General features: G+C 52.1%; 1 long non-coding RNA gene across 1 annotated transcript; it reads right to left on the reverse strand.

Moving 5' to 3' along the window:
* Positions 1-12799: 12799 nt before the first annotated feature.
* LOC123584117 lies at positions 12800-21347 on the reverse strand. Its single transcript, XR_006705171.1, has 2 exons — positions 15024-21347; positions 12800-13391 (listed from the first exon to the last, which is right to left on the reverse strand). It is a non-coding gene; the product is annotated as an uncharacterized LOC123584117 (long non-coding RNA).
* Between the last annotated feature and the right edge of the window lie 3639 nt (positions 21348-24986).

Genomic DNA, 24986 nt, shown 5'->3' on the forward strand with positions numbered 1-24986 from the left:
TCGGTGCCTCCATGACAGCAAAGACTATCTCTGTTCACCACTGTCTCCCCAGTGCCTGGCACATAGTAGATACTCAGTAAATACCTGTTGAGTGAAATGGCTGGATTTAAACTTCTGCCCTTCTCCTGTGTCAGGACTGTCTCAGCTTTCCGTCTGTGGGTTTCTTGAACAGAACAGGGTCAAATAGTGAAGCTGAGGAGAACTTTGAGAAAGCGGGGAAAGTGTCTGGCCTGGCTTCCCCCTCCATCCTCCCACTGACTCCGCTTCCTCGGGGTTGTGGACTCAGGAAGTAAGTGGGGGGAGCCGTTGGCTGCCCACAGCTGCCCTTCCCAACCAGAAGGCTGGAGGGTGGAGGAGATGCGGGGAGAAGGGTGCAAGCAGAGAAGAAGAGTGTGCTGGGAGCAGGCATGGCCGCTGGCACCCCTGAAAAGTGTTATTTGATTGTCTAGAAAGAAAGGGGAGAGTCAAGGGAAGGCCCCCGCGTGGTCGCTGGGCTCCCCGGGATCTTGTTCCAGAGCCTCGGTGGAGAGGATCCAAAGCCCTGCCACTCCGCGTCCCACACCTGTGGGGGACCCACCCCAGGTGCATCCACTCAGGCCTGGAAACACTTCCCTACAGGGGCAGCCTGGTCCCAGCCTCAGGGGTCTGACATTCCCACACTCCCAGACCTCCAGACCTCAGCCTCCAGACGTGGCCCATCCATCCCTAACACACACGCCCTGACGACCACCACAAGAAAACGTGTCCTGCCCAGAGGGGTCCTGCCGCCTCAGGGGTGGGGACAACTCAGGGCCACTGAGGGGCTCTGCCAGTGGCATGCTTCCAGACCTGCAGGGGGCACAGGCAGCTCTTGGCCCCAGAGCCTCTCCCGGGGAGGGGCAGGGTGCTGGTGGGGAGAGCTGGCCGCAGTGCTGCCCTGACATGTGGCCAGGGCCACCATCGTGCGGGCACAGACTGTTAGAGTTGCAAAGGCCCCAGATTTCACAGGCAGAGAAACTGAGACCTCAGGAGACTTGGCTGAAGCCCTGTAGTTGGTGGGTGCAGAGCTGGGACTCAGATCCAGCCACCCACCTTCTAGAGAAGGGCTCCTATACCGGTCTACCTCGGGGCCTTTGGCTGGCGGCCCTGGGCGGAACCAGTTACCTGGCTTGGCATATGCCTTGCTAAAACAGTTTTCTGGAACATCGTATAAATCAATCAACAGGCCTCCCTGCGCCCCCTCTACCCAGCTTGCTGCACGTAGGACTTGGCCACATCTTCCCCTCCACTCCTCAGAGTCTCTCTGCATCAAAACCATTGGGCTGCTTGAGTAAAATGCAGATTCCTGCTCCCCTCCTGACTTGCCAAATCAGAATGTCTGAGGGGGGAGCCCAGGCATCTGCCTTTTTATCTAATACCCTTCCCCTACCCCCACAACTATCCTCAGCCTGCTCCCCCAAATTTGGCCAATATGCCTGTCAAAAATGCATGTCAGTGGGTGCATGGGTGCCTCAGTGGGTTAAGCGTCCGACTCGGTTTCGACTCAGGTCATGATCTCATGGTTTGTGGGCTCGAGCCCCGCATCTGGCTCAGTGCCGACAGGACGGAGCCTGCTTGGGATTCTCTCCCCCTCTCTCTCTGCCCCTCCCCAATCACATGCACCTACACATGCTCTTTCTCTCTCTCTCAAGATAAATAAACTTCAAAAAATAAAATAAACTTCAAAAAATAAAATAAACTTCAAAAAATAAAATAAAATAAAGTAAAATAAGATAAAATAAAGTAAAATAAAATAAAGTAAAATAAAATAAAATAAAATAAAATAAAATAAAATAAAATAAAATAAAATAAAATAAAATATGTCCAGACTCATCCTCCAGAGATTCTGCTTCGGTAAGGTGGAGGTTGGGCCTAGGAACCTGCGTTTGTTGCAAGCATTCTCCCGGACCTCTGGGAAGTACTGCTTTACCAATTGGGGCAAGTTTTGTAATGAATCCTAGGAAGTGTCTACAGATGGGCCCGGGCGGTCGTAGCTGAAGACTGTGTAGGAATATCTTCCTGGGATGGGATCCCTAGATTTTACAAATTCCTCAATGAGGTATCTGACCCCAAACAGGTTACAAACAAGGAGTCTTTGTCCTACAGGGATGTATGCAGAAGAGGGAGCCCCTAGGGGGTGTCCCTCTGGGTCAGCTATGACTGGAGGCCTGGGCTCAAATGTCCCCCTTAACCTGTGCCCACACCCCAGGCCCGCCTGAAGCCTGAGCTGAGGCCTGGCTTCCCACAGTCGTTTTGTCCACCCCAGACACCCCGCCTGTCTCCCGTCTTCCCATTCCTCCCTCCCCTGCCCTGCCCTGCCCCTTCCTCTCCACTCTAGCAGTCCCCTTAGTTAGGATGCAGCCTTGTGCCGGATGGGGATTTCAGAGGCAAAGCCATGACGGTGCTGTGATCACTTGTGAGCTTTGGTGTTGGGCACGCAGCCCTCCTCGCCCGTGAGGGCAGCTGTGTGTAATGTGTTTAAGTCTGTGGGAGTGGGAGGGAGGCTCGGCTCTGATATTGGAGACTCACGCCCAGTTAGGTTAACCCTTTCCTGCTAAGAGCCAGCCTCTGTCTCCCTGCACGCCTTACCACTCCAGCTGCCACACTCCCTGTGGGAGTGACCTTCAGAGAGTGGGGTGAGTGTGGAGAGGAAGTGAGGCATAAAGGAAAGCATCACTCTCCATCTAAGTAGTAGTGGCAATTTCTCTCCCTGGTGTCTCCACCCCAACAGGAGATGACCTCGTGATAATGACAATAATGACATGACACTCTTTCTATGGCCCGTGGGTGCCTGCTTTGGAAAGCTGGCTAGTCTTTAAGGGTTCAACTGCGTGTGTGTGTGTGTGTGTGTGTGTGCTTGCGTGTGTGGTATACAAATGCAGATGTGAACGTGCTTTGGGGGTGCTCACAGGGGCCGGCAGTGTCACCTCTGAGAATGCCGTACCGGTGGGCACAGGCCTGGAAGCAGACTCGTCAGGTCTCAGGTGAGTGTGTATTTCAGCTTTTTGTAGCTATATTTGTTTGTCCTAAGCAGGGTGCACAGTGGGGCCAGCCCCTCTGGCCAGAGGTTTATTTGAAAGTCATCTCGAATGAGCACGATGGCCTCTCCATAGCCTTGGCACCCCAGGAAGAGCAGACTGCCCTTGACCTTTCATCACACTTGGAACCCCAGCCTTGTCTGAACACTGGGAGGTGTTTCAAAGTCACCCGCAGCCACTCTCATCTGTGAGGATCTGAATGCAGGCCTGGGTGTGAACACAAGGCTGGTCTTGGGGCAGTGAGCAGAGGAGAGGGCAGGCCAGAGGTGGTTCTGACTGGAGGCTGCCCAGGGCTGCCACTGGAGCCCTCCAGCTAGCCGATGGCCAGGCTGGAGTCAACCCCTCCCTGCCCAGGGCTGCATTCTGCCCCACCACGGGCCCCCCTGCCCCCCCCCCCGCCCCCCCAACTTCTGCCAGCTAGTACACCTTTTCCCCAGGGGTGAATGAATGGGACAGGTGAAAGGCATTACTTGTCCTTTTCCTGCCAACTCTTCCAAACCTTGGCTTACCAGAGGGATAGTCTCCAAATCACAGACCCCAGATATACCCCAGACAGCAAGCTTGGCCCATTTCTAGGCAGCCATGGGCATTACCTTATTGCCGCACACCCCGCCTCACTCACAGCCCCACAGGGGTGAGCCCTGCCTGTTGGATCACCATCATATTCCAGTCCCCAGCACAGGGACTGCCCAGGCACCATCTTCAATGTTGGAGACCCCACAAGGAGAATGGCCCTTCTGAACCACCCCGAGCTCTTCCATTCTTCCCCAGCTTTTACTCAAGATTCAGACTCAGCAGGTTCCAGTAAGGCCTGAACGCATCCACGCTGGGCCTGTCTGCCTTCACACTGCATTGCTGGTGTTCCAAGGCTTTCCTCCATGATGTTGGCATTCCAGAAAAGGACAGATAGCCAAGAACGGAATTTCAGGTAGTGGAGTGCAGTGGTTATGAACCTGAACTCAAGAATTTCAAATTCCAGATCTGACTTGCCCAAAGTCAGACAACCTCCTGGTGCCTCCAAGTCCTCATCTGTAAAAGGGGGGAAATAATAACATTCACCTCAGAGTTGTTGTGAGAATTGAGTACCTGTCACCTAATGTATATAAGCATAAGTATGCGTGGCTATTATAATTTGTGGTGTTTCTAGGGGCAGATCTGTCAGATCGTCTGCAAAGGTGCTTTCTTATCTCATGAAAGGCTAACCCAGCCGACTGGCCAAGACTCGCTTTCAGAGAGCTGGTGGAGGGTGTGTCTGATCTGGGTTAGGAAATCAAGGCCTTTGAAATGTAAATGAGGATCGTGTTTTGACCCAGCCAGTTCCCAGGGAAACGAGAGTGGAAGCACCTTTCCCCTGGGAAGAGGGCCGGAAAGCCCTAAGGTTGTGGGGGAAGGGCAGGAGGGGAGGCGGCAGGTCATCAAACAGCTCTGGGGAGAACTGAAGAAATCCGTGATGTGCCAAGTCCAATCCTCCCATTGTACAGATGGAGAAGTCGGGGCCTTGCCCGCTGGTGAGGATTTACATCTTCTGAGACTCAGTTTCCCTATTTTCAAAGCAGTAGGTGTAACCTTTCTGTGCAGCTGCTGGACATGGGTAGGAGGCAGCGAAGGTGAGGTGGTGAAGGCCCTTGAGGGAAGCGTGTTCCCTGCCATAGCAGGCACCATGGAGAGGCCCAGGGCTAGTCAGGCAGAGCTGGGGTGTGGGGCCAAGGCCAAGCAGGGCCAGGCTAGTTTGCTTACCGCTGACCCATACTTCCGCCTGACCCTTCCATAAGGGGGGAGAGCAGTTCAGGCCCACCCTATGGGAGTATGGCAAAGGATGAGCCGAGGCCTGTGGCCACACGAAGGACACCTGGAGGCTGGTTTCGCATCACCAGCCCCTGTTCTGGGACGGCTCCTGGATCATATTTGTGCTGCCCTAATTTTTAAGAGTTTAGATACTCCTTTGGGGAACCAGACTCATTAGGGGAATAAAAATTCAATTCAATTCTCCACTAAAGCCATTTCCTCTGTTGAAATACTTGGCACAGGTGTTGGAATCTGACAAATCCAGGTTTGAATCCCCATCCCACCACTTACTGGCGGGACGACATGGAACAAATCTTGGTCCTGTGTGTTGGTTGGTTGGTTGTTTTTGAGAGAGAGAGAGAGAGAGAGAGGAGGGGGCCGGGGCTGGGGGGGTACAGAAAATGCCAAGTGGGCTCCATGCTGACAGCAGAGAACCTGATGTGGGGCTGGAACCCATGAACCGTGAGATCATGACCTGAGCCAAAGTTGGACACGTAACCCACCGAGCCACCCAGGCGCCCCAAACAAATCTTGGTTCTTGGAGCTTCAGTTTCCCCATCGATAAAGTTGGGAGAGTCATCTCTGCCTTGCAGACTTGTTGAGAAGATTAAATTATTCAGTTATTTATTTCAACAAATCTTTACCGAGCATCCGTAGTGTGCCAGGCATTGAGGATACAGCTAAGAATACAAGAGAGACAAACGGGGGCATGTGCTCATGGGGCCTTCAGACAGGAACTAAGCGATCATGACCCTAATATCTGTGTTACAAATTGTGTTATGTGTTATGGAGAAAAAGTACTCATGAGGAAGTAGTGTGAGCTCAGTTTTGAGGAATAACTAGGTGTGATCTATTTCATTGACTCTAAAGCACGGATTGTCACCACACTTTTAGTTTAGATAACACGGAGAAAGAACCTTTGTGCCAATTAACCATGACATAAAACATTCTTACCCCTAGAAGTGTTAGTTTGTGCTTCCAGAAAGAGTTCTTTTTAGACTTTCCTTCAGCCCCAGAGGAGTTTCCTATCTCCTACTCGGTTGAAAACAGAAGGGGAAGTCAGAGATCAGTGTAGGGTAAAATCCAAGAGAAGTGCACCTTGCCCTCAGCAAGTTTGCCGGTGTAAAATCCCTGAGATGGTAGCAGACAGGCTCCCAGGTGCTGGTTCCATGGAAAGGGGAGACAGGACAAGAAGGCTCTTCGGAGCCAGCAGAGAGAAGGGCAGGAAGGGTGGGGAAGGGGTCCTGGCTGGGTGCCCACTGTTGGGCTCAGCTTTGGCTGCTAATAGAAGAGTGGCAGAAGGAAAAGAGCCAAATGCCCAACTGGGGGATTGTTAGACATTGTCGCCTATAAAATGAATCCTGCTGGCAGAGATTTAAACATGCATCTTCCCCAGAAGCACAGAGCACCCCAGTTTCCAGATCTTGGTTTCTAAATACCATTCTCCACTAAAAACAAGCAAGCAAACAAACAAACAAACACAGGCCACTTTGGGGAACAAGCCAATTCCAGGGCTGGCTCAGGGAAGGTACAAGATGACCCTGGAACATCTTGTTGTGCTAGAAAATGACGATGTGCTAAAAAAAAAAAATTAATGAGGACATGCCAGTAGGAATGCGAGCCAGTGTAAAAGGGTTTCTACTGGACGAATTTGGCATAACTTGAGCACTGAAATAAATAATATGAGTTATAGGTTATAGGCCAAAGAATAAAATAACAATCCATGAGTCCCTCTCATTTAAAGAAAGAAATGAATAAGTAAATGAATGGGGGAAGAAAAGAACACTCTTCCTTAACAGAGAATGCCAAGAAGCAAATGTAGAAAAATGATGGAATTAGAAAATCATCATTTGCCGATCACCACGATATTAACTGTTTCAGGCAAGAATCATGAATGGATGCTACCAGTGGTGGATGATAAGAAACAGGATGTTTACAAAGAGTAAGACAGTACACAAAGCAGAAAATCCTTTTGCTATAGAGACATTAGTAGGACAGTGGGATCCGACACGAGGAGTGTAACCACACAAATTTCCCGATTTTGATCAATGTACTGTCGTTATTTGTTATATGAGAATGACCTTCTTTTTAAGAAGTACATGCTGAAGTATTTAGGGATAAAAGGGCATATCTGTCACTTAAACTCTTAAAGAGTTCAGGGGAAAAAAAGAATATAAGAGTATATCACACACACACACACACACACACACACCCCTCACATGCACACACACAGAGAAGAAAAAGATATTGATAAAACGGTGGCATGGTGGTAAACATAAGACATTTTCCAGCGTACAAAAGGCCAATCACCAGTTTCCGTGGTGTAAATACTCTGCCTCCATGGCCAACTTCCGCCTACCAACATAAAGTCACTGAATAGGGAGCTGGGAACAGAGTGGCACAAGAGCTCTAGTAGCCAGCACACCTGCATGCCCGTAAACATGGTAAAAAGGTAATATTTGGGGAAACTGAGTGCAGGGAATATGGGAATATTTGTGCTATTGTTCTGCAACTTCTAGGTAGTCTGAAATTATTTCAGAGTAAAAAGCTGGCTTTTTTTTTTTTTAAGTTTATGTATTTATGTTGAAAGAGAGAAAGAGAGAGAGCAGGGGAGGGGCAGAGAGAGAGGGGGGGGGAGAGAGAGAGAATCCCAAGCAGGCTCCGTGCTATCAGTACAGAGCCTGACGCTCGGACTCAGGAATCCTGAGATCATGACCTGAGCAGAGATCAAGAGCCAGACGCTAAACCGACTGAGCCATCCAGGAGCCCCAAGTTGGCTTTTGAAAATATGGATCTTACAACTGGTAAGGTACAATAAATGAACTGTGGAAACACCATGAAGGAGTCCCCAAGGAGAGACACAGGAGTGTGTAAAAGCCCTGAGGCTGGAAAAGCACAATTCACTTGAAAACAAACAAACAAATAAACAAAAAACAAAGAAAGCCTAAGTGGCGGGGGGGGGGGGGGGGGGGGGGGGTGGGAGCTGCAGAGGAGCTGAGAGGTAGGCAGGGGCCAGGACACAAGGGGTTCACAGGCCATATTGAGGGTCTGGGTCCTAGTAAGGACAGGAGGGAGAAGTCACCCAAGCACTGAGCAGTGGGTGGGGGAATGTGGCCTTATTTGCTTTTATCACTCTGGCCCCTGGCTGACCCTCAATAAATGGTGGCCATTAATACTGCTGGGCTCTCTGCTGTCACTTCCCCTAGGGGCCTTTCTGCTCAATTGGAGTTGACAGCAGGCGGCCCCCATACCCGCAGGCTACTGGGCCCAGCCCCACCTTACCCCTTCTCACCCCACACCAGTCAGACCTGCTTTCTGACCACACAAGCCCTTCCCCCTTCTCCATCAACTTCCTTCTGTCGGTCTTGGTTTCTAGGCTGGGAGTCCCAGAGCCCAAGGGGGCCTGGAGAGGTTTGAGTTCAAGGTGGAATGAATGGGCTGTTTGATGGGAATCTCCCAGGGCAACCTCCAGGCTTGGTACAGTTGGAGTGGCTGTGGGCTTCCTTTTTTCCAGATGAATCACTGCTCTGTGTGTCTGTGACTCTGTGTGCCCTCCCCCTGACGTGCCCTGGGGCCCTGCAGTAACAGGAGGGGACTGGATGTGTGCACGGAGGCAGCTCCTCTCTTGCGACCAGCATTAACCGCGGCGTGCTCTCTGCCAGGTACCCCGCGAGGTGTTCCTGTGCGTTCCTCATCGACCCTGCCGGTGACCCTGCAGGGGGACACATTATGTCCATTTTGCAGGAGAGGAGACAGAGGCTAGAAAGGTTTACTGGACTGCTCAAGTTCGCGTAGCTGAGCCAAAGATTCAAGCTACGTCCTCCAATCCCTAAAGCCTGCACTTCTGCCCGCGGTTCCCGTGTTCCGTCTCTCAGCCTGGGCATCAGTGTTGTGGGCGTCCAGGCTGCGTGGACAGGCAAACTGGGGGTGACTGAGGGCTCTGCTGTGCCAGGAAGGGGTTAACTGGGATGCCCTCAGCAAGCTGAGGTTTGGCCAGGCTAGTTGCCATGGCAACGGCAAGGTTTGGGGAGTGGGAGGCCTGCATGGCCGGATCTTCTGAATCACTGGGTGTTTATTTGGTAGTGAACCCCTTGCAGAGTCCTCTGCAGAGTCCTCTGTGACTGCACGTGGCCACCAGGAGTGGCTTGCGGGGGGGGGGGGGGGGGGGGGGGCCGGGGTGAGGGCGCGAGTTCTCTGAGAGGGTGAAGCCTCACCAGCGCTGCCCCGGGAGCCTTTCCCACCAGGAAGACCCCAGGCTTCTGCCTTCAGCTCCCAGATCCCCAGGCTAGGTGGGCACCGGGCCTGAACACAGATCTGGGGCCAGAGGGGGTTAATCAATCATTCATTTATTCATTCTTTACCAAATATTGATTGCTTGCCCTAAATACACCGGTCACTGTACCAGGGGCTGTGACCTGGGGTCAGCTTCCAGAAGCCAGACGGGCTCTGCACTCACAGAGCTGTCTTTCCAGTGGGCTGGAAGATCCCCGCCACGCGCTTCCTAGGTGTCACCGTGGGCGAGTCCCTTTCCCTCTCTGAGCTCGTCTGCAAAATGGGGCCCGTGACGCCCACCCTGCAGGGATGCTGGTGTGGACAAGGTGATATATTTGAAGCATTTCCCCGGGTGCCTAGCACACAAAAAGGGGCTAAACATGCAGCTGTGACATAAACTCCTGTAGGCCGCTCACCTTTCCTCCCAGCCTCAGAAGCCAGGTGATGATAAAACTCACAAATGAGGAGCCCTAGACTCTAGACCCCCGGCTCACGGTGAGGCAAAATCTCAATACTGACCCAGTTAGACTGGCTTTTCCACCAGCGGGCCTGGGACCTTGGCTTCAGTCTGCCCCTTTGTAATGTGGGAGCCTTCTTCCTCCACACTTAAAGGCGGCAACATACCTGAGCTGATGGGGGGTACTACGGTGGACGTTTGAGTCCACTGGGAGAATCAAGGCCATTTCCCCCACCGCCCACACCCTGATAAGACCCCATCCTGGCCTTCCTCTCCAGCCCAACTAAGCTTTTTGCGACAATATGGATCTCAGCAGTTATCTGTTGATTTGATTCAAATTTGCTTTTCGAAGCTAGACTAGCCTCGCCAGGGGGAAGGCCTCCTCCCAATACCCATTCAGGGCTCTGCCCTCTCATGTCTCCCCCTCGCAGCCCCCAGCTGGTGTGCCCTGGCAGCAGAAGCAAGAACTTGATTATGGGACCCGCCCCACACTGCACCCCAGGCCTGTTTTCACGAGGGAGGGAACCCCGAGGTCCTCGGGGTCAGCCAGAGAACCACCCTCTGTGGCCTCAGCACAGGACAAGGCTGCTGCTGGGGGACAGGAAGGTCAGCCGGGCCGGTTACAGTTAGAAGGAACATGTACACCACACCTACGCTTAGAGAACCAGCAGAGAAGGAGAAAAACTTACAAGAATTTCAGATTTGATAGCTCAGAAATACAAAGCTTCAGAGTAGTCGTCATGGGAAAACTCAAAATGTTGGAGCACTTTCTCACACTTACTTTGTTGGCTTAGTGTTGATTTTGTTTTGTACTGCTCATGGCCCGATTGTTTTGGGGGCTGGTGCCTCTAGAAGTCTCCATCAAGGCCTGGAAAATGAAAGTGGGGCGCACGGTCTGTGGGATCCCCCCAAGTCTGTCCCCAAAGGACAGAGAAGGAAGGCGTTTTCCTCTTTCTTCTGTCAGACACCAAAGGAGGTGAGCTTAAGCTGGGTTGGAGGTGGTGCTAATGAGTCATCCAGGCATCCAGGATTTTCTTCTCTCACCACTCTTGAAAACCTTCCCCTCGGCTGGGTGTCCGGGTACACGTTTATCCTGGGACAGGGCTCACGGAGCAGATCATAGCTGTCATTTGTTGGTGAAAGGTCAGTGGGCTGGGAGGAAGCTGTTGGGGGTGCTGGGAGGGATGACAGGAACTGCGGAGATGAAGAAGCTCCCAGCCAGCCCCGCCCCTGAGCTGGAAAATCTTTAACAAAGGATCCGGCCAAACCATAAAAGAAAAGGACAGGCAGACAGACATGCCCAGCAAACACATCCCCCCGTGAGGAGGTCAGAAAACGCTTGGACAGCAGAAGGAAAGGAGACAGATGGCCCGAGAGGAGAAGGAAGCCTGGAGAGAATGTCTGAGGATTTCTGTTCTGGTCTGGTCTGGTCTTTTTTCTCTATTCTATTCCTTCCTTCTTCCCTTCCTTCTTCCTTCCTTCCTTCCTTCCTTCCTTCCTTCCTTCCTTCCTTCCCTCCCTCCCTCCCTCCCTTCCCTTCCCTTGCTTCCTTCCTTCCTTCCCTCACTCCCTTCCTCCTTCCTACTTTCCTTCCTTCCTTCCTTTTTAAATAGACTTTATTTTTTAGAGCATTTCTGAGTTCACAGCAAAATTGAGCAGAAAGTCCAGAATTCCTACATATCCCTGCCCCCGCTCACACACAGTCCTCCCCGGCCACCAACATCCCCACTAGAGTGGTACATTTGTTATAATCAATGAACCTATGTTGACACATCATTATCACCCAACTACATAGTTTACATTAAGGTTCACTCTTAGTGCCGTACATTCTATGGGTTTTGATAAATATGGGACAATATATATCAACCAATATGGCATCATACCTCATGGTGTCACTGCCCTAGAAATCCTCTGTGCTCACCTACGCATCCCTCCCTCCCACCTAACTCCTGGCTACCACTGACCTTTTTTTTTTTTTTTTAATGTTTATTTATTTATTTTGAAAGAGAGAGAGAGCAAGCACGAGCAGGGGAAGGGCAGAGAGAGAATCCCAAGCAGGCTCTGCACGGACAGCACAGAGCCCGATGCGGGGCTCAAACTCGCGAAACCATGAGATCAAGACCCGAGACGAAATCCAGAGTCAGCTTAACGACTGAGCCACCCAGATGCCCCAACCATTGATCTTTTTACCGTCTCCATAGTTTCGCCTTTTCCAGAAAGCCCTACAGTTCGAATGTATGTAGCCTTTTCTGATTGGCTTCTTTCACTTAGTAATTGCACTGAAGTTTTCCCCATGTCTTTTCAAGGTTTGATAGCTCATTTCTTTTTAGTGCAGAGTAATATTCCATTCCTGGATTTACCACGGTTTGCTTATCCATTCACCTACCGAAGGACAGCTTGGCTCCTTTCAAGTTTGAGCAATTATGAATAAAGCTTCTATAAACATCTGTATACAGGTGTTTGTGTGGACATAAGTCTCAGCTCCTTTGGGTAATACCGAGGAGCATGAGGGTTGGATTGTATAGGGAGACTATGTTTACCTTTGTAAGAAACCGCCGAACTGTCTTCCAGAGTAGCTGTACCATGTTGCACTCCCATAGGATATGAGCGAGAGGTCTTTCTGTTTTTAACTTTTTTTTTTTAATGTAAGCTTTACACCCCACGTGGGGCTCGAACTCATGACCTCCGGATCAAGAGTCACCCGTTCTACTGACTGAGCCAGCCAGGCGCCCTGAGTAAGAGTTCTTGATGTTCCACGTCCTCACCAGCATTTGGTGTCATCGGTGTTCCAGAATGTGGCCTTTCTAACGGTAGCAGCTCAGTGTTGTTTTAATTTGCAATTCCCAAATGACATTGGATGCGGAGCATCTTTTCATATGCTTATTTGCCATCTGTATGTCTTCTTTGGTGAGATGTCTGTTCAGGTGTTTGGCCCATTTTAAAAATTGGGTTGTTTGTTTTCTCATTGCCGAGTTCTTTGTACATTCTGGATAACGGTTCTTACTTAGATCTGGCTTTTGCAAATATATTCTCCCCATCTATGGCTTGCCTTCTCATGCTCTTGAACCCTAGCTTCTGAGCTGATGGTTCCAGCCCTTGACCAAGCCCAGAGGTGGTACAGGATCTAGCCTTTTGCACCCAATTCAGGACTCCTCCAATGGGCAGGCTTTGCTCTGGGTGCCTCAGGGGCTGGCAGAGACCTTGTCGGATGTGCACGTGGTCTGGAGGCCCCGCCCCATCCGATCCAGCGTCCTTCCTACTGCAGGGGGCTGCTCCCACTTACCTCTGTGCAGAACTGACTCTCAGGCTCTGTTACTGCCAGGAGAAAAGAAGTTGGAGAGATGGGCCAGAGAGAGACTGAAGATGCCGTTTGTTTTAAGCTTATTTCTTTATTAATTTAAGTAACCTCCACACCCAATGTGGAGCTCAAACTCACAATCCTGAGATCAAGAGTCGCATGCTCTTCCAACCGAGCCAGCCAGGAACCCCTGGAGGTACCAATTTAAATGGAGAAGTCAGGGAAGGTGCCACCGATAATGTCACCATGTCGAGCTGAAATCTGGAGCCAAGACAGCACCCCACTGCAAAGGGGTCCAGGAGAAGGCAGGTCAAGTGCAAAGGCTCTGGCCTATGTGGCTGAGGCAGAGGGTGCCAGAGGACTGGGAGACGAGGCCACAAAGTTTCAAAGATTGGAATGGAGGCAGGCCATAGTTGGAAGTTTGGATTTATTCCAGATGCGGCGGGAGGCCACCGGAAGGTTTTCAGGCTAGAAATGATTCGCATTTTTAAAAGCTTGCACTGGCTGCAGGGTGGAGGACAGCCTACAAAGGAAAGAGCAAGAGGGGAAGCAGGGAGACCAGCTGGGCATTTTATGGTTTGGGTTAATATAAATATCCCAGCCTAACAGCGTCTCCCTTGCAGAGGATCATGGGGGCCCGTTGCATAGAATCCCATGCATAGAATCCCATGCACACTCACTGCAAACCCACACACACCTCAGGTCCCCCACACTCATACACACCCACAGCCTGTCCTGGACACAAGTGCACATGCGTGCATTCACGTTCCCCCACATGCACAGAGGCATACACGTGCTGCCATGCATGGCACCAGCAGAGACGTTTTCAGGCAAGTACACACACACACACTCCCATTTACACACTTCCTTACACATGTATGAGATATTTTCTTTTCTTTCTTTTTTTTTTTTTTATGTTTATTTTTGAGAGAGAGACAGAGCACCAGCAGGGGAGGGGAAGTGAGGGAGGGAGACCCAGAATCCAAAGCAGTCTCCAGGTTCCAAGCTATCAGCACATAGCCTGACGTGGGGCTTGAACCCATGAACTGTGAGATCGTGACCTGAGCCGAAGTCGGACACTCAACCGACAGATCCATCCAGACGCCCCTGAGATGCTTTCATCCACAGACACACATAAAGCTACACGCATTTCTACACAGCTTCACATATGCACCATTTCGCATTTTCCAAAGAGAAGCAGGTCTGAGCAGGGGAAGTGGCTGGGGAAAAGGTGTGAGGGGTTTTACAAGAGGAGGAGATAATTGCAAACCGACTTGGTCATTGGAGAAAGAAAATGCTTGAAAGCCTGCTTTACCCTAAATTGCAGCTGATGGCTGGGTCAGCCAGTTATTAGCAAGACTGCATTAAAACCTTCATCCCCCAGGTTGGGGGCTCCCCTTAACCCCTACTTTGGTTCATCCTCATGCAGCCACTGTGGGCCACCTGCCCAGCCACTTGTCACATTAAGCAGCTGTCACTACACTCCTAGTGACTCACAAGACACTGGGGTGAGGGGACAGAGGCTGCTCCCTGAGGCCTGAGAAGCCCTTCCAGGATGGGGAGGGATGGGGGGAGCGATGGGAGAGAGGCCTCACAAACCTCAAGCCTCAGAGGGCAGAGGACAGGCTGGGGGTGAGGTGGGTGGGATGGGTGCTGCTTTGGGGAAATCTGGACTCCTTTTCAAGGCCCCATAGGACTCTACCACCCTCCTCCTACCACTTCCTGTCCAGCACTTTCCACTTCCAGCTCTGAGAGCCAGCCACAGTGACGCGCCAGGAGCCAGTAGCTCTTTGGACACACACCTTTGGATCTTTGCAGATGCTGCTCCCAAGACCACCTGAAACACCTTCCTTATCCTTCCAGACTCAGCTTAGAAGCCACCTCCTCCAGAAAGTCTTCCCTGATTGTCCCATATCATCCTTGCAATTGGAGGTCCTTCCTGTGCTCCTGTCTAGCATTTACTGCACTGTCCAGCACCCAGTGTTATACTTGTCTGTTTCCCCATCGGGGCAAAGAACATGTCTGTTTGATGCATTGCTCCCTGGCACATAGTAGGTGCTGAACAAAGGGTTCTTGAATAAATAAAAATTGCTCCTATGCGCCAGTGAAACTAGAAAGAAGATCACTTCTGAAAAAGAATCCTTGCTTCCTCTACCTTTTTTGCTACTCCAAGAGCCACCTGATGATCACTAAGTCTCCAGTTCACACAGTAGGACACCTGTGGCCATGATTCTCTTCACCTCTTCTGTCTTCAACCTCCTCTGGTGTGTGTGGCTGGGATAATGCCAGGCCCCCCTGGGTTGGGGCAGGAGATAATGGGGGAGATTTGGAAAGTGAGGTGACATGAGGCAGAGAAATTCAAGTTAAATGTATACAATTCCCTATTATTTTCTATGGAGAGAGGGTGGTAGACACGGAGGGGAGAATCAGGCTGGGCATTTGGGGATTGAAAAGAGCAAGAGAACGTTCCCAGAGAAAGAAGACCTTAAACAACCCAGATAGGGCTGAAGCCGTTTGCTGATCAAAGGAAAGGGCCGGTCGGAGCATCGGCACTACTGAGGAATCTGAGATGTGCCAAGAGAGGTAGCTCGATGCCTCAGGACCTGGGCAGCACTGGTGGTCAGATAGGAATCCGACTTCCCCTCCCAAGAAGCAAAGAAATATAAAACTTGATAGCTATCACTCAGTGGGGGTTTACTACAGAAAAGGCAAGTGCATCCTACTGCCACTTCCCAAGCCACACCACGACAGACATCACTAATCAATCATGAGTGCACCCATCACCCCCAGGCCAGGATGAGATGTCAGAATTCTTCACCCAGGGCTCCCAGGAGCCCTAACTGATCAGTTGGAGCTGGCACATTAAGGTAGACCCTTTTTGCCATCACTGGTGTCCTGAGTGCTTAAAAATTTGTCTCATTCAATTCTCACAATAAATCTATGACATCCATATGAACTTTTATTTCCCAGGTGAAGAACAAAGAAGGGTCAGCCTGGTTAAGAACCTGACCAAGTTCACAGAGCTACTAAGAGTCGGGCTGAGAATTCAGACCCTAGTAAGTCTGTCTCCAAAGTCCATGCTCTTGCCACTGTACCATGCACCCTGCCTCCCCTCCGCATCTGGACCACCACGTTGTGGGCATTTGCTGGGGCTCTGTTGCCTCCCAATCTCCAGACTTCCTGTCCCATGTGAGGTGCCAGCAGGTAAGAGGCATTACCCTCAACTAGGGCAATTGAGGAGTCTTTCAAAAGGCACTATTTGCCTAGGGCAGGCAGTGCTAAAAGAAACCAGAAGGAATTCTGCAGACCTTGATGTGACAGGGAGGGAGACGGCTGGAAGCTGAAAAGAGTGAGAGCTGCAAAGGAAAGAAACAAGGGGAAAAATACCCCGACCTCTCTCCGCCCACCTTCCTAGTCTCCTCCAGTGGGAGACCCTGGAAGCCAGAGGCATGGGATTTCGGCTGATGAGGCCCACACAGGTCAGCCTCTTGGACTTCGGAGTTGGGGGAAAAGATAGAAGGATGGAACTCTGGAGGGGCAGACTGAGAAGGCCATCCAGAGTGTTCCTTCCACATTTGGGGGGATGGGGTAGGAATTTCCCTTCCTGAGGAGTATTCATGGGACAAGAGTCTGAATCCAAAGACCTGGAGGACCAGGAGAACCGATGGGGTAAATCCCAGTCCAAGGGCAGGAGAAGACTGACCTTCCTGCTCAATAGGCGGAGAGAACATTCTCCCTTCTTCCACGTTTTTGTTCTATTTAAGCTCACTAGCATTGGAGAGGGCAATCTGCTTTACTCAGCCTAAGGATTCAAATGTTAATCTTATCCAGAGACACCCAGAATAATGTTTGACCAAATATCTGGGCATCTCATGGTCCAGTCAAGTTGACACACAAAATTACCTGTCATCACACCATTAATGGCAGAGGGGTGGTAACAGCAAAGGCATCCTAAGCAGGCTGCCCTGTGGCGTGACCTTGGCAATGACGCTGATTGCCTAGCATCTCTTGGATCCTGCTCACCTTCCAAGCTGGGACTCCAGCCTTCCCACCGATGCTGTGAGCAGCCCCCAATCCCTCCAGCAAATCTTTTCTCTGCTTGAGAATGTCAGAGTCCATTTCTGCCTCTTACAGTCAGCACCCTGGCTGGCACAACCACCCAGAACAGCGTGATGATGCATAGAGTGGTGACCCCCGACAGGTGCATCAGGAATGCATCAAGCGGGGACACATCCTCAGAGGATCCCGGTTCCCCTTCCGAATATCACGGCTCTGCCATTCACGAAATTCGGCAAGCTTGCTTTGAGGTCATTCGTGCTTATGGCTGAGCTGCCTCTGGGACACCCCAGGGGATTTCATTCTACCGCGTGTGCCCCACTCCCAGACATGGTTTGCTTTAGGAGGCTGGCAGAAAATAGACCGCACTGCCCCAGGAAAAGACCCTGCCACAACCCATGTGTGGCTGCTTTGGAAGTCCACAGTCACGCACCAGATGCCCTGAAGGAATCCTCTAAAGAAAGGGCCCTTCTCTGCCCACTGGACTAACACCCCCACCCCCTCAGCAGCCTCCCTCGGCCAGAGGCCTGGAGCTGAGGTTGATCTTGACTGAGCTGCCCCAAGAAGTAGCCAGTTATGTCACCGCCTCCACCTCCCACCCCCACGCCGAGGATTCGGATGTGTCTCTGGATGTTCAATATTTGCTCAGAGAATCAGAAGGGAAGCAAAGCGAGAACCATCGAGGTGACAGGCTGGTGCCTGCAGTTCCTGGGCTGCACCAGCCCCGGGGTTTCCAGAGAAGGCAGGAGGGGCCGGGGGCAGGCTGGCACAGAGACCCTCAGCCCCAGGGACAGCCCGAGGACTAACAGGAGGGGACCGAGTGGGGTTCAGAGATCCAGGTGGCTCTGCTCCCCCACTCCACACACTCCCTCCAGGGCTCCATTCTGTGGGGTCCGTACATGCACATGTCAGCACCAGGGTCCCACCATTCTGCAGAACTGATGCATCAAGCCCGGGGCCAGGGCGCATGTAGCCACCAGGCTGCCGTGAGAGCCGTGCGTCCATGTCTCTTGCCCTCGGGAAGCCGAGGGCTCGTGGGACACAGCCACACAAGTGTACTCGTGAGACACTGCAGGGAAGCCCAGGCATGTCACAAGGGGGCCTCGAACCAGCTCCTCTCCCTGAGACCCCTGACCTTCCTCTTCCTTCGGTCCCGTGAGTCCCAAGGACAAGCCTGTGGCTGGCTCTCAAATGTCTTCCTGCACCTCTTCCCCCTGTCCTCACAACAAGGCTGGAGAGAGATCCTGGGAGGTGACGTGGGGAGCCCAGGCTGCCCCCTTCCTGCCCTCTCACTGTCCCAAATACACTGTCTGTCTCTTCCCTGGGTGTCACTGGACTGGCCAGCAGCTCCCAAGTTCTTGGAGGACGACCCCTTCTCAGGCCAACAGGGCGTGCACCCTCTCCTGGGAAGCGGCGGGGCAGGGGGGTGGGGGTGGCCATCCGCCCCCACCAGGGTCTTGCACCAAGCACAGCTTGGTCGTACTGCTGATGGTGCACGGAACAAGACCCCTGCCCAGAAAGGAGGCCAGGAATAGAGGGCCATTGGCCCGTGCTCCAGGGACCTCAGACTTGAGCCTGGCTGTGGCTGGGCCACCTGTTGGTCCCCCCTTGTCTGTGGCAGCTGAGCAAAGGGGGGCCTCCCACGGCAGGCCTGCACCTTTGCCCACACTGGCCCCTGCCTCACTGGTCTTCCCGACATCCCCTGGCTGCCTACTTGGTACTTGGCCCCAGGCTGCCCAGGACAAGGGGTTTCTAGGCACTTGTGAGCCTCTCTCTCCCCTGGGGTCTGCAGCTCAGGAGGGATGGCTTGTGCCAGGAGGCGGGGGGGGGGGGGGGTGGGGGGGGGGGTGGGGAGCGGCCAGGGCCGGGAGGGCCAAGTGCAGGAGGGGCAGCCTTTTATCTTGGCTCTGTAAAGCAAAGCCACCCCCCGCCCGAAGCTGGCCGGCATTGGCACGCACCATAAATCTCCAGGATGCCGCAGCTGTGACTGGATTATTTATAGTTCCCGTCTTACATTTCTAACACGAAAATATCACACAAAGGGAAAGGTAATGAAATCTCACCTCTCCTGCATGTCCCTCACTCCAAACTGCAGGGCTTTCCAGAAGCCCTTGTGGCTGAAGGAGGGATGAGAGAGGCCCGCTGCCCGCACCCCGCCCGCCTCCCTCCCTCCTTCTGTCAGTCACACGCACATTTCTCCTCACCCACCCCTACATTTGCTCTCAGACACATTCTCTCACGTTTTCTTTCTCTCACACATACATTTCCTCCCAGATGCACAGACAATTCTGTTCTCTCGCTCTGCTCGCTCCCAGCTCACCCCGCCTGAGCCCTTCCCATCCCCCAGACACACCCCACACCTCCCTGCCCTTTCCCCATCCCCACCGCCATCCCTGTCCCCCGTCGGCGTGACTCACTCCCCTCGGCTTGTGTATTTGCTTTTTTGCCTTGTCAATGAAGATGCTGGCACATTAATTACCAGGTCTGTCCTCTGCGAGGCCTGTCAGTTCCTTGTCAATAGAGGGGGGAAGTGTCAGCCTACATTCATCTTGCTCTGCCTTTAAAACACCCATGGGCATTGCCTCCGCAGGGAGACCCATTCTGGGGCACACAGCAGTGAGGACACTGGTTCCTGGGCTTGACATACACGGACATACAGAAAACACAGGTCACAGAACACGCCTCTCACTCTGCGGGAGGCAACACCTAAGGATGTGCTCTGCAAACTGGATGCTGGGCCTGGGCGGGGGTATTTGAAGGTACAGAGGATGAGAGGTCCCTCCTGCCTCCTGCATTACTGCCTGGTGGTGTTAAGTAGGATGAGCCTTGTGTGACACTGTCCCACAGGCACAAACCGGAAACTCTGGAGCCCTGGGCAAGCTTCTGTGGAGAGTCAAGGCTCAGCCCCTTCCCTGCCTGCCCCCCCCCCCGCCCCACCCCTGGCGCAGGCCTGAAGAAGAAAAATCAGAAAGTGACACTTCATACTGTAGCCCAGCCTGACATGTTCATGACTCATTTCTATCCAGACGTCACAGTGACTGGGGACGCCCGCGCTCGCTCTCTCTCTCTCTCTCTCTCTCACACACACACATACACACACATGCACACGCACACACACACACACACACACACACACACACTTGTGCTGAGATGAGGGGAAGTCTGCCACCCTGGGCTGGGAGTCAGGGGAGGGGACCTGGGGATAGAAACCCTGCAACCCACCAACAGGGCTTGGACGCCTCCTTTTTTATCTTAAAAATTCACCTGGCTTTTTGGGTTATTCACTATAACATATGGTTGCATAAAAAAATGTCTTAAATGACTTATAATTAAAATTTCATTTTTTTCTGAAATCTTTGCCTTACATTGACCTTCCTGGAAACTGAGTCTCAAAAACGCTTTGGCTTTTCTGAGAAACACAGGGCACAAACACCCCAGTGAAAGATCGAGGGGACCAGTCTAGGGGGTAAGGATATGGAGTATATATCTATGGGGTAAGGATAAGAACAGGGGCTCTTGGGTTTACATCCTGGCTCTCCCAAGCATTAGCCGTGTGACCTTAGCTAAACCACTTGCTTCAGAACCTTGGCCTATAAAATGGGTGTGATATTAGTACCTGTCACATGGAGCTTTTATGAGCATGAAATGCATTAATACACGCAAAGTGCTTAGGACAGCAGCTGACATGATACAGATGTTTGCGATTATTTTTCTGTAGAAGACCAACACAAAGCCACCAAATCAACTGCAGCGACTGAAATTAGAGATCACTCCTGCCTCCTTCCTAGGATGTGCTTCTGCCCTCGGCCTGTGCCGCACACCCAGCTCCTGGCCTCTGTTCATGCATCTCTGTGTGCCAGGCGGTCGGTTCACAAACGTTCTCCTCTGTTCCAAGTGCTATGCCTGGACTGGCGGCTCAGTATTACAAAAGACTTTCTAGAGGGGGAGACAGACACATGCAAACAACGTGGTACGGACCACGTTCCGAACCGAAGACCCCCCACGAGCAAATGTCATGCTTTCTTTCTAAGAGTCACTGCCTGGCTGCAGGGGGCCAGCGCCAGGCAGGTTAAAGCGGTAGAGTGTGATTATGATGATACGTCTAACGGCCTGGAACATTCTTGCCTCGTGTCTACATCAAGTCTCTTCTTTGATGTCACCTCACTTGCAGGGCTTCTAGAACCACCAGGATAAACAACAACACTCTTCCCCAACCTGTCAATCACTATCCCCTACTTACCCTATTCATCTTCTTAGCACTTACCACCACCTGACATATTTTGACATGGCGTATTTCTTTGTTGTCGGTCTGCCCCACCAGAGTGATATAAGCTTCCTGAGGACAGGACCTTTGTTCTGTTTCCTCCTGAATCCCCCGTGTCTGGAGTAAAAATTGGCAGGTAAGTAGGTGGTCCATAGGTATCTGTGAAATAAAGAAGCTGTGAGCAAATCACCCTTTGGTGTCTTGACTTTCCCTTTGAAGCCCCATTTTTTTTTTTTTATTTTACATTTATTTATTTATTTTTGAGAGACAGAGGGAGACAGAGCACAAACAGGGGAGGGGCAGAGAGAGAGGAGACACAGAATCCGAAGCAGACTCCAGGCTCTGAGCTATCAGCACAGAGCCTGACGCGGGGCTCGAACCCACAAACCGTGAGATCATGACCTGAGCTGAAGTCAGACGCTTAACCGACGGAGCCACCCAGGCGTCCCAATGAAGCTCCACTCTTACTTGCCACATGGGGAAACTCTAACTTGAAAGTTGGTAAGATCCAGGGGCACCTGGCTGGCTCAGTGAGTCGAGCACGCCTTTGATCTTGGGGTCGTGAGTTCAAGCCCCATGTTGGGCGTAGAGCCTGCGTAAAACAAACAAACAGAGAGAGAGAGAGAGAGAGAGAGAGAGAGAGAGAGGAGGTAAGACATGATAGACCTTTCATTCGTTAAAAGAAATTCAGCTGAGACCAAACCCACGCAGGGCTTTGCACTCCCTACTGCTTAGGTGATGAGGCGCTGTGGTCACAAACGTTCCACGCGCTCCGCCCTGTGGCTGGTCCATCTGGTCCTGGAAATAATGAACCCTGGCTCTGCCATGTTCGAGTGGGTGACTGCCTGTGGGCACGGAGCTTAGGTCTGGGACTGTGACTTTGGGGATTCATGAGGACTTACCTGAGAGTCCCTAAGAGGGCTCCAGAATCAATCAGGTGGTTTGGGCAAGCTCAGGACCTCGGGAATGCCTGAAGATAGTCATACAGGAGTTTAGGTTCTGAACCACTGAGCCAAGTGAGAGATCTAGAATGGCAGGTCAGGGCCCAGGCTGGGCTGTTTCAGGACCAGGCAAGAGCAGGTTAAGAGGGCGTCCCAGGCAGGAGGTGCGGTCAGGGTGGGGTGGAAAGCCTCTCATCTGTGTGTTCACTCTCTGCAGCACCACTAAAAGGTCCTCCCTTGACCTCTGTGCTCCCAGCTATCCAGGCGCTGGATGGCTCCCTCACAGAGAAAAATTTAGTTTGGCCAAATCTTCTTCCGGCTGAGCCCAGGTAAGGGCTAGAGGCCTGATGGGGGAGCGGAAGGCCAAAATTCCAGTATCAGGGAGATTCACCATCAGACCCGGAATGGCTTCATTCCTGAGTCATGCTTTCCTACAGACTTAGAGCACCTCCCAGCACTCATGTATTCCACGAAGGGTGGTTTCTTATCTTAAATGGTGGACAAGGAAGACCTGGAATTTCCCTCTCGCTGCTCATGAGCTCCTACTCACCTGTCAACACCCAAGCCAAAGTGCCCAACCTAAAACCGAGGTCCCTCCATTACCAGGCCGTGTGTTTGTGGAACTCTTCGTCATTAAGCTGAGCACATCAACAAGGACTTTGGCTTATTTATGACCACATTCCAAATGCTGAAGAAATCATGATTGACTAGAAGACCCCATAAAGCAAGGACAGGCCATGCTTCCTGACTGAGAATGTGATTGTATCTCTCATTCCTCCCAAATAACCCAAGCATCTGCGCAGCTGAGGGGGGCAGGATGTTCCTGTTTGGCAGGGACTGTTCCCAGTTTTGATGACCTGCCTCAACCAGATGGGTATCTCTTCCAAGTTATCATGTGTACATACCCTGCAGGGGGCTGAGGGAGATGGTTACATAATCTAGGAAGAGTGCATCAGCCGGGAGCAGGAGGGCCCTCCTCCTCTAGCCATGGACCCCTGGCTCCATTTAGGCAGTTTCCTTCTATCCTCCAATCGCCCCACAGCTACCAGGCTCATTGGAAACAAGAATCCCTGACATGTCAGAGAGCCCCACTTTGGGGGGAGGGGACTCTTGGGGGTAGAATCAGCTTGGAAGGGAATGTGGCCGCTCCTATCTGGCAACAGGCCCTGGGGCCCTGCGCTCTGGAGGGTCAATTGGTGCATTCCACCCCTGAGCAGTGTGAACACCTGTCACTCCCCCAGCAACCCAGGCAAAGTGAGGTTCTTGATACGCCAGGGCACAGGGGACAGCCCCCACCTGTAGCCTTCCCCCTGTAGCTCAGGAGTCTCAGGGCTCTGGGGCACAATCCACGTTACCAACAGCCTCCCAGCCTTCCACCTGTCACTCTCCCAACCAACCACCTGCACTAACCCCCAAACTGACTCTTTCCTTTAGGAAGATAATAGCATCGGTGCATCGCAATCAACAATTAGAGAGGACCTCATAGTTCACAATCATCTGGTATCTCACTTGACTCCCTGTATCCTGCTTTGAAGGAAGCACCATTCTTTCTACCTCACAGAACAGAAACTTGACTCTCGGAGTGACTTCTCCAAGATCACTAGTACAGAAGAAATCTGAACCCCCTTCTATCTAATCCCAAAGCCTGAAAGACTTCTTTCCAAGCACCCCATCTGTGTATTTTATGGCCTTTTCTGGGCAAGCACTTGGTGAGGAAGGAAACACAGCCTAATCAATCCCCCCCAGAACAATGGGGACAAAGCTAGAACCCCCAAAAAGGGCAAGAGAGCAAAAGACACACATGTCAAGCTGCACTCTTAGCCCCTATCGGCAACTCCTCCTTGCCAAGCCTTACCAGAGTGGCGGTCTGCCAACACCAGCTTCAGAACGAGGACCCGCAGCCCCTGCCCTCCCCAGGGAGACTCCAGACACCTGGCTTGAAACACACAGCCCAAGACCGCAGGCCATGGGACAAGGGGCTGGACGTGTGCGGCAGGACTCAGACCGCGCCGTGATCAAGCATGTGGACCTACAGCATGAAGCCCTGGGTTCAAATTCCAGCTCCGATCGTTTCTAGTTGGGTGTCCCTGGGCCTCAGTTGCTTCCCCTGTAAAAAGGCGGGATAGCAGTGGCTCTGTCAGGGGCGCTGTAAGGATGAAATGAGATCATGCAGACTGCTCACTGCAGGCTGCAGCCTTCAGGCTGGGTTGTAAGGTTGTGCACTGCAGAAGCAAGGGCATAGGTCTGGAGGCAGTCTCCAGCCGGAGCATGGCTGCTTTGAAACCTTGAGCCCAGTGCTTTGAAACTGTGACTCCAGGGCTCATCACTGGGATGGAGGTACTCCCAAGGTCACGGTCATGTAGGGGAAACGCCCTGCACCTGTAAAGTGCCCCAAATCTACTCATTCCTTCCCTGCTCTCCCCTGGAATGTGAAATTGCCTGCAGAAAACATCTAACCTCTGGCTTCGGTTTGTTATCCAGAACACGTGGCTTTGTATGGGCCAGACACTCAACAAATAAATGAGTGTTCCCCTGGTGAGGGGAAAGGGGACAATGGATAGGCCCAGGGTGCTGATTGGGTGGAGGACAGCTGAGCAAGAAGGCAGGCAGGGTAGCAGGCAGGGGATGCTGGGGGAGGAGCAGACAGGGGTAGAGGACTGTCTTCTTGCCTCACTCAGGGAGAACGGAGGACTGAGACAAGGCCAAGAGGGCTTTGTTCAACCTGCCATGTGTCTGCTGCTCACCTTGCGGAAACCACCTGCTCTTCTCTTTCTATCTAGGCCTGTTTTCTCTCTGCAGAATGGAGTGCTCTAAAAGGCCCCTCCCACTTAGAATTTTCTAGGATGCTCGGGATCCT

Source organism: Leopardus geoffroyi, chromosome B3 (genome assembly GCF_018350155.1).
Source record: "Leopardus geoffroyi isolate Oge1 chromosome B3, O.geoffroyi_Oge1_pat1.0, whole genome shotgun sequence".
Classification (NCBI taxonomy): Eukaryota; Metazoa; Chordata; class Mammalia; order Carnivora; family Felidae; genus Leopardus; species Leopardus geoffroyi.